We start from the raw sequence: 12112 nt of genomic DNA, 5'->3' as shown, positions 1-12112 counted from the left end.
TCGCAATTGGCTTCAACCACAGCCCCCAGACGACTTCGGAATCTCCAACTCTTTTGGACGATCTCCTTGTTTAAGTAGGTGAATGCTACCATAATCCTTGCCTTCGGTTCATCTCTCGTGTTACAAGGAGTTTTGTTGGTCTCTCGCTCAACTGCGTCCCACACATAATAATCAAGGGAGTTGCAACCTGGGGAGTTAAGTGGCCAGATGTTAGGGGTGATGTGGTCGCAGAAATTGTCTGACAGCCATGACTGGATTCTTCTGCTTGTGTAGCATGGTGCAGATTCCTGTTGACAGCCACCCTGTTGACCCAAGGTAGTGATAAATGATTTACAATCAAGACGGGTTTGTTTGTTTTTTTTTCAGTTTCCTTACAATAACTTATTTAAATCAGCTTGTCCTTCTTGTCAGTATGCTTCGCATCAAAATGACACTTCAAGCGTGAAGGTTTCATTGCTTCGTTGATCAATGCTTGATGACAAAAAAGGCACATTGGTAACTGACAGTTCTGAGGAGAGGGAATAAATCCAAACGATAAATAATCACTGCTGTATTGTCGACAAATTTTCTTGACTGGACGCATCAGTAAAGTGAAAATGTGAAAACGAATTTCTACAGACGGCGTCAGAAAGACAGTATGGTATTCCCAAAGAGAAGAGGAAGTCGATAGAGCAGAATCAGACGACACGTCTTTACTGGAGCAAATTCGGATCTAGTTCGTTTGGCTGCCAGCATTTCAAAAATTAAGGTTTAAAATTTGGCACTTTGATATACCTTTCCAAGCTAAATTGCTGGAGTCATTCAACTTTTTCCAGAAAAATCTTTTTAAAAAGCTTTAGCGGTTTAAAATTTGATCATTTTCACCCAGTCAAGAAACACGATTTCAAAGCTGTCGTTCGTACGTGACTGCACATTTTGTCAACATCCTGAAAATAGCCCTTGTGTTTCGATATGAAACCGTAGAATTACGCATGACATATAAACCCCCTCATAACTTTTTTATATTTTTCGGAATTTTCAGAAAAGTTTTGCGAATTTGTATTCTACAAGCGGGACTTCATACGATTATTCCCAAATAAAAAATTGTGGTCAAGCGTGATTTAAGGCCTTGGCTTATTTGGTTGCTATTTTTAGCACATATGACAACCATCTCAATGATTGTGCGATAAAATATTCGATCGATAAACCAAGTCCGCTTTTTTAATACAAAGGGACGTCTCATGCCAGTGGTCAAATCGATAAAAAAGCATTCTTATTCTAGACATGCCTCGGTGTAAGTAAATGCAGACTTAATTTCTAAAAATTCTTTGTTCACACCGCCCACCAAAATCTTAGATCACCCACCATTTTCTGGAAATTCACCCATCGCCCACCTGTAAGTTGAAATCGCCCAGTTGTAAGTTGAAATCGTCCACCGGTGCGTGATATCGCCCACTTTGGGAAGCTATGATGTTGTTTTTCTCAGACGGTGCCCAGCTGACCCTACGGTACTGTGTAGTCGACAAAATCAAAAACAAACAATGCGCATACGCGAAATTAAAAATATAAAATGCCAGCAAATTACCCATGGCACTCTGTGTGTGTGTGTGTGTGTGTGTCTTTAATGTCGAACAAATGAAAAACGTACTCAATACACTTTGTGGAAGGTATGGTTTTCTATTATATATATGATATAGATATACATATACATACATACATATATATGTGTGTGTGTGTGTGTGTGCGTGTGTGTGTTAGACAAAATGAGATAACGAAGCCAAGGCTGTGAGGAGTTTTCAGGACATCTGTAAGGAAAGAGATATAAATATAGTCTTACAGATATTTCTGGGATATTATGGATATCCCTTCATCAGAGACAATGTGAGGTGGTTAAATATTATAAAAAAAAGGAGATAGGGAATATAGAGGGAAATAAGAGAATGAAAGTAGAAATAAAATATAAATTATTGTCGTTGCAGTTCCATTATTCAAGTAAAATGGTGTATAGAAGTGGTAAAAAAGTTTCCTGTACAGGAAATAGTAGTTCATGTTTAGTCATTTCAAAGTATGAAACCATGAATTCTGTGTTGTTCATTCTCACCCCACCACCACATCCTCACCCCAAACCCACACCCAACCCTCACATCCCCAAACTCCAACACTGCCACACCATACCACACACCACCACACCTCCACACCACTCCGTACACACTACCAATGACCACTTCCCAGCACCCACACCATCATCCACACACCCACACATTACAGACGCGCACACTAACACACGGACACTTCCACACGTCAAAGTCACCAGCCCCTATCCACAAGCACACACTTACACACTCTCACATATACATACGCACGCGCACCTTCGTTTCGGGATCACCAGTACTTTATTATCGCCCCTTCTTCCTAGCTCTCCTGTCTAACTACCTTTGTCCAACTAGTCGCCATGATTGACCGCTAACTCCAAAAGCTTTTTTATTCTCTGTTTATTTCCACGAGTTCCTTCCTTTTGAAGAGCGTAGGCTCGAAATGCATAAGACTTTCTCACGTTTGCGAGCGTCAAACTAATACACTTGCTTGTTTATACACCTGTCTCTGTCTTTTCTTTTTCTGTAAATTTCAATTATACACACATACGCGCACACATACATACAATGTAATAGAAAAACCATATCTTCTACATGTACTAAGCTTTCGAGTCTCATTTGTTCAACATTAAAAAACGTATATATGTATGTATGTGTGTATGTATGTACGTATGTATGTATGTAGCCAGATAATGTAAATTTCGAATGCAGTTTGGCTGTGAAAACAGCAAAAAGATTTTACCCAATTTGTTGTTTTCACAGCTATACTTGTCGGTAAAATACCAAACACATTCGACGCTTCCAAAACTTGTCTATAAAATATTGTTGCACCCTGTATAGTATTTCATTTATTCATATTTTTTATGTACACGACAGTTCTTTCTACCAGTTTGACCTATTTTATCCCTCTCTATCCTCAGATAATGATTATCAAGAAACACAAGAGCTCATCCTTTTCTCCCCTATTTATAAAATTTAAGTTAAACACTACATATCAGGCAGAGTGACGGCAGTTTTTGTAGGGAAAAATTAGCTCAATAAAGCACGAATTTTTATTACTCCTCAACCCAAATCGATTAACCAAACTGATAAACAGATTCTCAAGTAATGTATTTAATCAAACACACATGCGTGACTGTTTTTCTATATATACATGCTTTCATAAATGCAGGGATATATAATCTTGTGTTTGTATGTGCAGACGCACATAAATTCACTCACACACATACGCATGCATACCCACACACACATACATACATACATACATAGCCGCAAAAAAAAACGTAAAATGTGACAAGCGATGCAGACATTGTTGAGTTCACATTGGAGATATCACTCACATCATAAGCAGTTGTCCGAAAATGTCATCACGGTATTGTCTACCGATGAGACATGACATTGTAGCTAGGACACTCTATAATGAAATCCGTCGGAAGGATATGTAAGCACAGCAGACCTGATATAATGATTTAGGATAGAGAAGAGAAACTGTGCACAGTTGTGGAAATTAGCTGCCCAGCGGATGTTAACATAAAGCTGAAGATCAGAGAAAAAGTAAACACCTATGCTGAACTATTGAGAAATCTGCAGTTACTCTATCCAGATTACAAGTTCAGGTTTATACCTGTAATTATTGGGACACTGGGGTATGTAACACACTGCCTAAATACCAGTCTTGAGAAATTAGGCTTCTCAAATTCAGAAAGGAGAAAGCTAATTCGGAGACTACATATCCAGTCCATCACTGGAAGTGTAATAATCTGTAAAGCTTTCCAGAAGTTTATCATTTAAATATATATGAACATGTCTAGATATGTAACTATAGGCATGAAAATACATACTTAAAACATACAAATCTACACATACATACATACATACATACATACATACATACATACATACATACCCTATTGTTGATGTTGAAATTCCAATGAAGAAGCCTTGGATCTGGGTTAGAAACTGGTTCTTTATTGGCAAAAAATCTTGAAATAAACTGAATAATGACATACACAATTCACAAATCATATTACGGTAACATCATAATAAGTTATTGATAATGTTCTTGGAGTGGTTTGATAGTTTGTAAATATAATTTCATGTTTTGTTAGGTTTACAATTAATGTTTCGTTTGGTTTTCAGTAAGTTGTTTAGACGTAGGAGTGTATGCAGAAAATTAGCAGCTATGAGGCTTGTATTTGTAGTATTCTTTTGTTCAAATTTTTGGAAAAAAGGTGTCATTTTTTTCTTGTTTATCGGTTTGTTGAAGTTATTCATCTGTAGGAAACCATCATCTCTATAAAGACCACCTTCGACTTCGGGAAACTTCATTTGTAAATTTAGATAATGAAAATATTCTTTTAATGTTACTAATTTCAGCAGTTCCCATGCTGACATCAAATGAAATGTTAGGTTATGTTTTTTTATTCATAGAGAGTTGTGGAAAATCGCAATAGTTTTTTTGTCCGTGCATAGTTATTTCATTACTTGTTTCTTTATGCTATACCTGGTGATGTTAAGAGTGTTAATAAGTTCTAATCATCAAAGGATAATAGTTTTTATAGAAAATGTAAGAATTTACAATTAATTTTGTCTGGGATAGATCTGAACCTATTCTTTTTAATGATGAATCTTTGCATGTTCTTTGGTACGATTTTGTCTATGTGTTTGCTATTTATGGTACTATCAATTTTTGTAAAGTTTATAAAACGGTTAGAGAGCATTTGTTCAAAATTAAATTTATAAACCTTAAAAGTTAAGTACGGCTATTGCGTAATAAATGGATCGCTTTCGTCATCAATACTCAGGTATGAAGCAAATTTTTCTACCTTTGTATATTTATCTCCAACTCTTCCAATTTAGTAGTTGTATGCTGTCAACTTAATGTGACAGTCCCATGAAGGGAATAATACTACTGCTATTTAGCCCTAGGAAGCAGCACCGCTTCCTGTCGGCCTTGACACATTTCCTATGTACTTATGTTTACAAGGGGGAGACAAGCACCTTGTAAACATAAGGACAGAGGAAATGTGTCAAGGCCGACAGGAAGCGGTGCAGCTTCCTAGGTCTAACCAACAGTAGTATTATTCCCTTCGGGGGACTGTCACATTAAGTTGACAGCATACAACTACTTCATTGTATCACTACTGCATAAATATCTCTGAGAGATTTAGAAATGTATTATTTCTATATTCCAATTTAGTTTCTTGTAAGTGTTAGTGATACTCGTAGAAAGAAATCATTCATAAGTATTGCCGTCTCTTTCAAAAATATTTTTGACTTTATCAAATGATACAAATAGTTTGAATTTATGATTTCCCATAAGTTCGTATTAAGTTACCTCTAGAAGTTAGTATTCAACTGTTGTTGTTTTTGATTAATGAAAACTAAAGATTGGAATAGTATATTGGTGGGCAAGAGTTTGTACATGTCAATCCAAACTTGTTAACCTTGCTAAAATTGATATTTTGTTTATTGGAAAACTATAAACTTTCTATATTAGTCTTCTAATGAAATTATGAATTTTTTGCATATATTTTCTGTTTAATGTTGCTCCTTCGTGTGATTTACTTTTATTATTATCATTATTATTATTACTATTATTATTATTATTCTTGCCTTTGCACAGCTTCTAACGCTGGAGATGTACTACAGTGTCAGTTGTTCACTACCAGTGAACTAAGGTAACACCTCTTATTTTTCGAGCACCTTCCGGAATATTCGAGCGGTTCCAAGCAGTGCTGTTTTCTGCAAGTGCTCCACCCTTATTGCAGCCCCTATTTGTTCCATGTACTTCTCGAGATTTTTACTCACTGTTCCAAGGGCTCCGACAATTATTGGTACTACTACCACCTTTTTCATCGACCACAACTGCTTAACTTCCCAAGCTAACCTGTCATATCTCTCGACTTTTCTTTCTTCCTTATTGCATACCTTGTTGTCAGCTGGGCATGCTATGTCTATGATCCAGCATAGTTTGTTTTCTTTCTCAGTTAAGACTATGTCCGGCTTCCTATTCTCAATCTCATGGTCGCACTGAATCATAAAATCCCATAGGATCTTTGCATTTCTATTTTCGACAATGCCTTCGGGTTTGTGGTCGTACCAATTTTTTGCTCTGTTAAGTCCATATTATTATTATTATTATTATTATTATTATTATTATTATTGTTGTTGTTGTTGTTGTTGTTGTTATTTTGGTTTGGCATCTGGTAGGATTTATGGGGGTAGCGGGTTACTGTAACCTTAGATATCCACAAGTTTTCAACAGTTTTTCAAGTGCTTAGTACCCGCCTGATAATTCTTGCTATCCCTAAAAGACAAACTTTCTGTAGGAGCTTTACCGAGCATTCTGTTTCAATCTCATTCAGTCATTTGTCTATACCTTTTCTTATTATTCCCAACGTACCAATTATTATAGGCACGACCTTTACGGCTCGCATGCTGCAAATTCTTCCTATTTCAAATTTAAGGGATTGCATGTTATTTGCATTTCTTCCTCTTTCTTTACAATCCAGGAATCAAACAGGCATGATGGGTCGATAAGTAAGCAACTTCGCTTTTCCTTATCTATAATTGTCATCTTCGCTTTTCCTTATCTATAATTGTTGTTGTTGTAATTCTGAAAGACTCGGATAGTTCTCAATTACTGGTTATTCTGTACTTGAAAACAGGCGACAACAAATCACCAAAGTAGTGCCTCTCCTGTGACTCAAAGAGACAATGCTCTCTTTAGAATGCGAGCTATACTCAACAATGCTGTCTTATGGATCACCTGCAGCCTGACAGCAGCTTCAATATTCTTAATATGTTTTTCTGACAGTAACTCCAATATTTATTATTGGGTGTTTCAGCAGTGGCTCCACGGCATTTTTTATATACCACCCAAGGCTGTTTTCCCTTGCTTCTTTTCAAACCTCTCCCACCCTTTCTTCTGGACAAGGACAGCCTATCGGTGTCACTCTTAGGGTGGAAGGCTCCATGTACTGTCAACATTTTTTGGTCTTGGTATCCATTATTATTATTATTATTATTATTATTATTATTATTATTATTGTATTAAAACTCACAGCTTATATTGTTGGGTATGATGGAAAGTGTCAGTTGTCTACAGCCAGTAGACTAAGGTGTTCTACCTTCACACTTGCACCGATCTTTTTCAGCCATGTTGATAGCTGAGTGTTGATATTTCCAAGTGCACTACTTACTATTGGTATCACGTCTATTATCTTCATTGACCACAACCTTCGTATTTCCACTTTAAATCGTCATAGTTGTTTATTTTTTTCTTCTTCTTTTACATTGATCCTGTTGTCACCGGAGCATGCTATGTCGATTACCATACATGTTCTTCCTTTTTTATTCACTATAACAATGTCCGGTTTCCGATGTTTGGTCAGGTGATCGCATTGGATCATTGTATCCCACAGGATTTTGCAATTCTCATTTTCAGTGACTCCTTCTGGGGTTTGCTGATACCACGTCTTTGCTCTTTGCAGGCCGTGATTTCCACAGTTACCAATGGATCATTCTTGCCACGTTGTCATGGCGTCTTTTGTATTCGCGTTGTGCCAATTTCGGGCATTCGCTAACGATGTGCCATACCATTTCACTCCTCTCACCAAACATTCTGCATTTGTCGTTATCGGTATATAATTGGTCCTTAACGCTTGTTCCTGAGCTGCGCATATGAGCGCTTCTGTCTCTATCTTCAATCACTCCTCTTCATCAATAACCACCGGTCCTCTGCATCTGTCTTGGTGTTCACATCTCTTGCAAACTGACCATACGTTTTATTTTCCTTGCATGCTTTTTTTTCTTTTTTTTTTTCTTTTTTTCATTTTTTGTTTAAATTTTTCTTTAGTTACACAATTTTCAGTTTTAATGACGCCTGTCTTCTTCGGGTGTTTCAGCAGTGGTTCCACGACATTTTTAATATACCACCCTAGGCTGTTTTTCTATGCTTCGATACAGTCCTGGCAACTGATCAAGCCTCTCCCACCCTTCCTTCTGGACGAGTACAGCCTAAATGTGTCACTCTTAGGGTGGAAGGTTCTGTCAACAGTCAACATTTTGCTGGTCTTGGTATCTATTTTCTTCATTTCTCTCTTTTGCCATTTTATAATTCTCGCTCCACACCGAAGTGATGCTATCGCCCATGTATTAACAGCTTGGATTTTATTCCATCCAGTCAATTTTGAGTGCAGCACCAACCTCAATCTTCAGAAATACTCCATCCTCAGTTGCTCTTTCATTTCCTTTTCCATTATCTCGTTAACCTCTAGTACACCAAAGTATTTGTATCCTTCTGTTATTATTATTATTATTATTATTATTATTATTATTATTATTATTATTATCATTATTATTATTATTATTATTATTATTTACTCTGCTATAACGGTTTTTAGATTTTTCTTTAGTTCTTGATTTTCGTTTTATCAAACAACGAAGTTTTTTTATAATTATATGGACTTGTGCGCATGTGTGCATGTAGTGTTTCTTTAGAAACGATGTTAATGAAGCGAGCATTGCCTATACTGAATGTAGTGGAATGCATGAAAAAACGAAAGAAGCTAAAACAAAAAAGTAATTTCTTAATTATGTAATTGTTTAATCAGCATAAGTTTCTCCCCTTTTACCGCATTAAAAATTATTATAAACCAACCTGATAGTGAATCAGAAGGGAAATGAAATATCCCTCAAAAATCACAGTTTTTTTTTTTCTTTTTCTTTTTTTTTTTTTATGAGATAGAAAATAGTAAATTTTGACTCGTAAGATTTGGCAGGATTTTTGAAATTTGATAAAATACGAAAAAGTGGAATTTTATCTACTGCTCTTGTGGATAGGAATGTTTTTACTGGATTCCAAGTATTTTTAAAATAGAAAAGGCTCATTTATTCCCACATAAAATCAATAAATAAATAAATAAATAAAAAGATGGTTTAAAAGAAAGTTGGACAATGGCGGTTGAGAAGTTTGGTATTTATGGGGTTCTACTTTCATTGTTTACTATTTTCATGAAAACAAGAAACTGGATTCAGTCATTAGAAGTCACAAGAATAGTTTAACACTCATGAAAAGACAAAGAATCATCAACACTGGTCCACCTAGTGAAAGGAAATGGAAATAAATCTTTTAGAAAATAGACATTATCTCACTTAGGTTTGGCTTCTGTGTTATAATTTGCTGTAATTTCATCTCCCCTCTATAGAAATAATAGACTCAGTCAGACCCAGATAAATTAGATTAAGGAGTGATAAAAAGGGATGAATAAAAAGAAATGGGAAACCAGAGACTATTAAAGAGAGAGAATTTTTAAAATTAAGATGGTCGGTGAGAGCAAGAAGTTGATTGAGAGTAAGACTAAAAATAAGATATGAGTAAATGAGAGGGTGATGAAAAAATAATGATGGAAAATCAAAGAGAGAATGATTGTGTGAAGGTTTTCCTATGAAAATATTTATACCTAAAAATTGCTAAGCTTTCAAAAACCCATGAGATATTGTTTGGAAAATTCTTTGACTTGGTCTTATTTCTGACGTCACTAAGACACCTCGCAATCCTTGGGAGCAGTTAAGCTCAAGCTAAAATGTCAGTAATGGCCTCCGGCAGGGAGGAACGGCTATTGATACAACAGCGATCTGGATTAATGCAACAGTAGCAGAGTAGAAAAAAATAAAGATAATAATCCAGGATTAGACTGAGAGCTGATGGGAAAATTTATAATGTTAATCTTTACCAGCATTAGTAACAGTTTGTAAAAGTCAAAGCTAATACCCAGCTACTTTGGGTCAAATTGGAGGATATTGGTGTGACTACATCGCGGAGGCTGCAAACAGCTCTTTTGAAAGGTAAGAAAACTTGAAATGACTTCACAAAATTGATGTTAGAAAACGTTTTGATTTCATGTAACTGTCCTTTACTGAAAATGTTTCAATTTGAAGCAAAAATATTTTACCAACATCCTTGCGTTATATTTCTTTTGTTACTTATCTCTTCGATTCCTTTTTACCCCCTTTTTTTTGACAGTGAAAAAATGACAATTATCTTTCGTATGAGTTTCTTTCCCTTTACGAAAATTTTTGTAAATGCAAATTTCTACTGTATAACAGAGATATTTCTTGCCATTATGTAATAAAAAATAAATAAATAAATGATAATAATAATAATAATAATAATAATAATAATAATAATAATAATAATAATAATAATAATAATAATAATAATAACAATAATAATAATAATAAAGATTCCAACTAAATAATTGTAATCTAGATTAGTTTTAAGTATAATAGACGAAAGTGGAAATATTAGTGATATATATATATATATATATATATATATCGTGAAGTATATTCACCACCTAAATGTGGCTGACCCATATGGGACGATGGCTACTATAATTTATAGCCCCAGGAAGACATATGTATGTATGTATTATAAATGTACGTACGTATATGTATTTAAATATATATGTGTGTATGTCTCTGTATGTATGAGTATGAATATATATATATATATTTATTTATATATACTTATATATATATATATATATATATATATATATATATATATATATATATATATATATATATATATATATATATATCCGTATTTATTGATACATGTATGCTTATATGCTGATATGAGTATATATATATATATATATATATATATATATATTCATACTCATACACACATAGACACACACACATATATATGTGACATATATATATATATATATATATATATATATATATATATATATACTCATATGCTTATACGCTATGAGTCTATATATATACATATAAGTATATATAAATATATATATTCATACTCATACAGAGACACACACACATATATATTTAAATATATATACATGCATGCATATATAATGCCCTAACAAGCGCGTGCACACACATGCACATACAATCACACGCAAACACACTCACACACATTTATGCATCATACATAAATGTGTATAAACGTATATCTAACTTTATACATAGATACACGAAAATGCACACACATATATATGTGTGTGTCTGTGTTTGTGTATGTGTGTGTATTTGTGCATATAAGTTTATATTTATGTGTATACTTGTATGTATGTATGTACATATGTATAGAGAGAGGGGGAGGGGGAGAAGTAGAGGGAGAGACACAGACAGACAGAAAGGGAGAGAGATATCTTGATACATGCCTCTGTAGATATATATAAACACATATAAATGCTCATGCAGATAGATAGATAGATAGATAGATAGATAGATAGATAGATAGATAGATAGATAGATAGATACACATACTTGTATGTGCATGTATATGTGCGCATAATTTAGGTATATATATGTTTGGAGATTGAGTAGTTTTATCATGTTTAACATTCACTAACATGCATCTTTTTCAGTGGACAAACATATACGCACACGCACACGCACACACACATGCATGTAATTATGCCTGTATACACACACATATATTTACATATATTCATGCACAAACACACCATATGTATATGTATATATATTCAAGGTATAAAAAAAATGCATGGACACATCGAATGATTATATAGCCAGTTTTTGTTAAAAGGCATTTCGTGTTCGAAAAGTGATCAGAATTTCTAGACAGAATTTGATTAATTTTTTTCTCTTCATGAACGTCTGCTTACAAGCTGATAGCCATTCTGATCTGGACACTGCTGATAATGCGAAAAGATGAAATCACGAGCACCAAGAAACTCTTTCGCTCTGTACTTGTAGGCATTCTCGAGCATTATAGTATTATTTGAAATCAAATGATACTATGATATTATTTAATTTCTCTCTCTGAAAAATTTCTAATAGGAAATTCCTTGCATGTTTACCTAACATGTGAAACTCTGTAATTCCTATTAGCCAATGAAATGTGTGTAATGGTGAAATAATAATACCAATAAATCTACCAACTTCCTGTTTTCTTCTACAATAACATTGCAAATAGTATTTCCAGAATTTTCATCTCTAATATGTACACTGCATCTATACAACAACGACAGCAA

The 12112-nt window shown here is 34.4% G+C and overlaps 1 protein-coding gene across 3 annotated transcripts in view; it reads left to right on the top strand.

Moving 5' to 3' along the window:
* Positions 1–9785: 9785 nt before the first annotated feature.
* Positions 9786–12112, top strand: part of LOC106867859 (CD63 antigen) — a 48168-nt gene continuing 45841 nt past the window's right edge. For all 3 annotated transcript variants that reach the window (XM_052968254.2, XM_014912900.3, XM_052968255.2), the window contains exon 1: positions 9786–9923. The gene's annotated coding sequence lies outside the window, so the exon portion shown is untranslated. The remainder of the gene's footprint in view (positions 9924–12112) is intronic.

The sequence above is a fragment of the Octopus bimaculoides genome, chromosome 5, assembly GCF_046866305.1.
Source record: "Octopus bimaculoides isolate indiv1 chromosome 5, ASM4686630v1, whole genome shotgun sequence".
NCBI classification, from domain to species: domain Eukaryota; kingdom Metazoa; phylum Mollusca; class Cephalopoda; order Octopoda; family Octopodidae; genus Octopus; species Octopus bimaculoides.
Note: the sequence above shows the minus strand (reverse complement) of the source record. Positions and strands in the feature narration are given on the sequence as shown.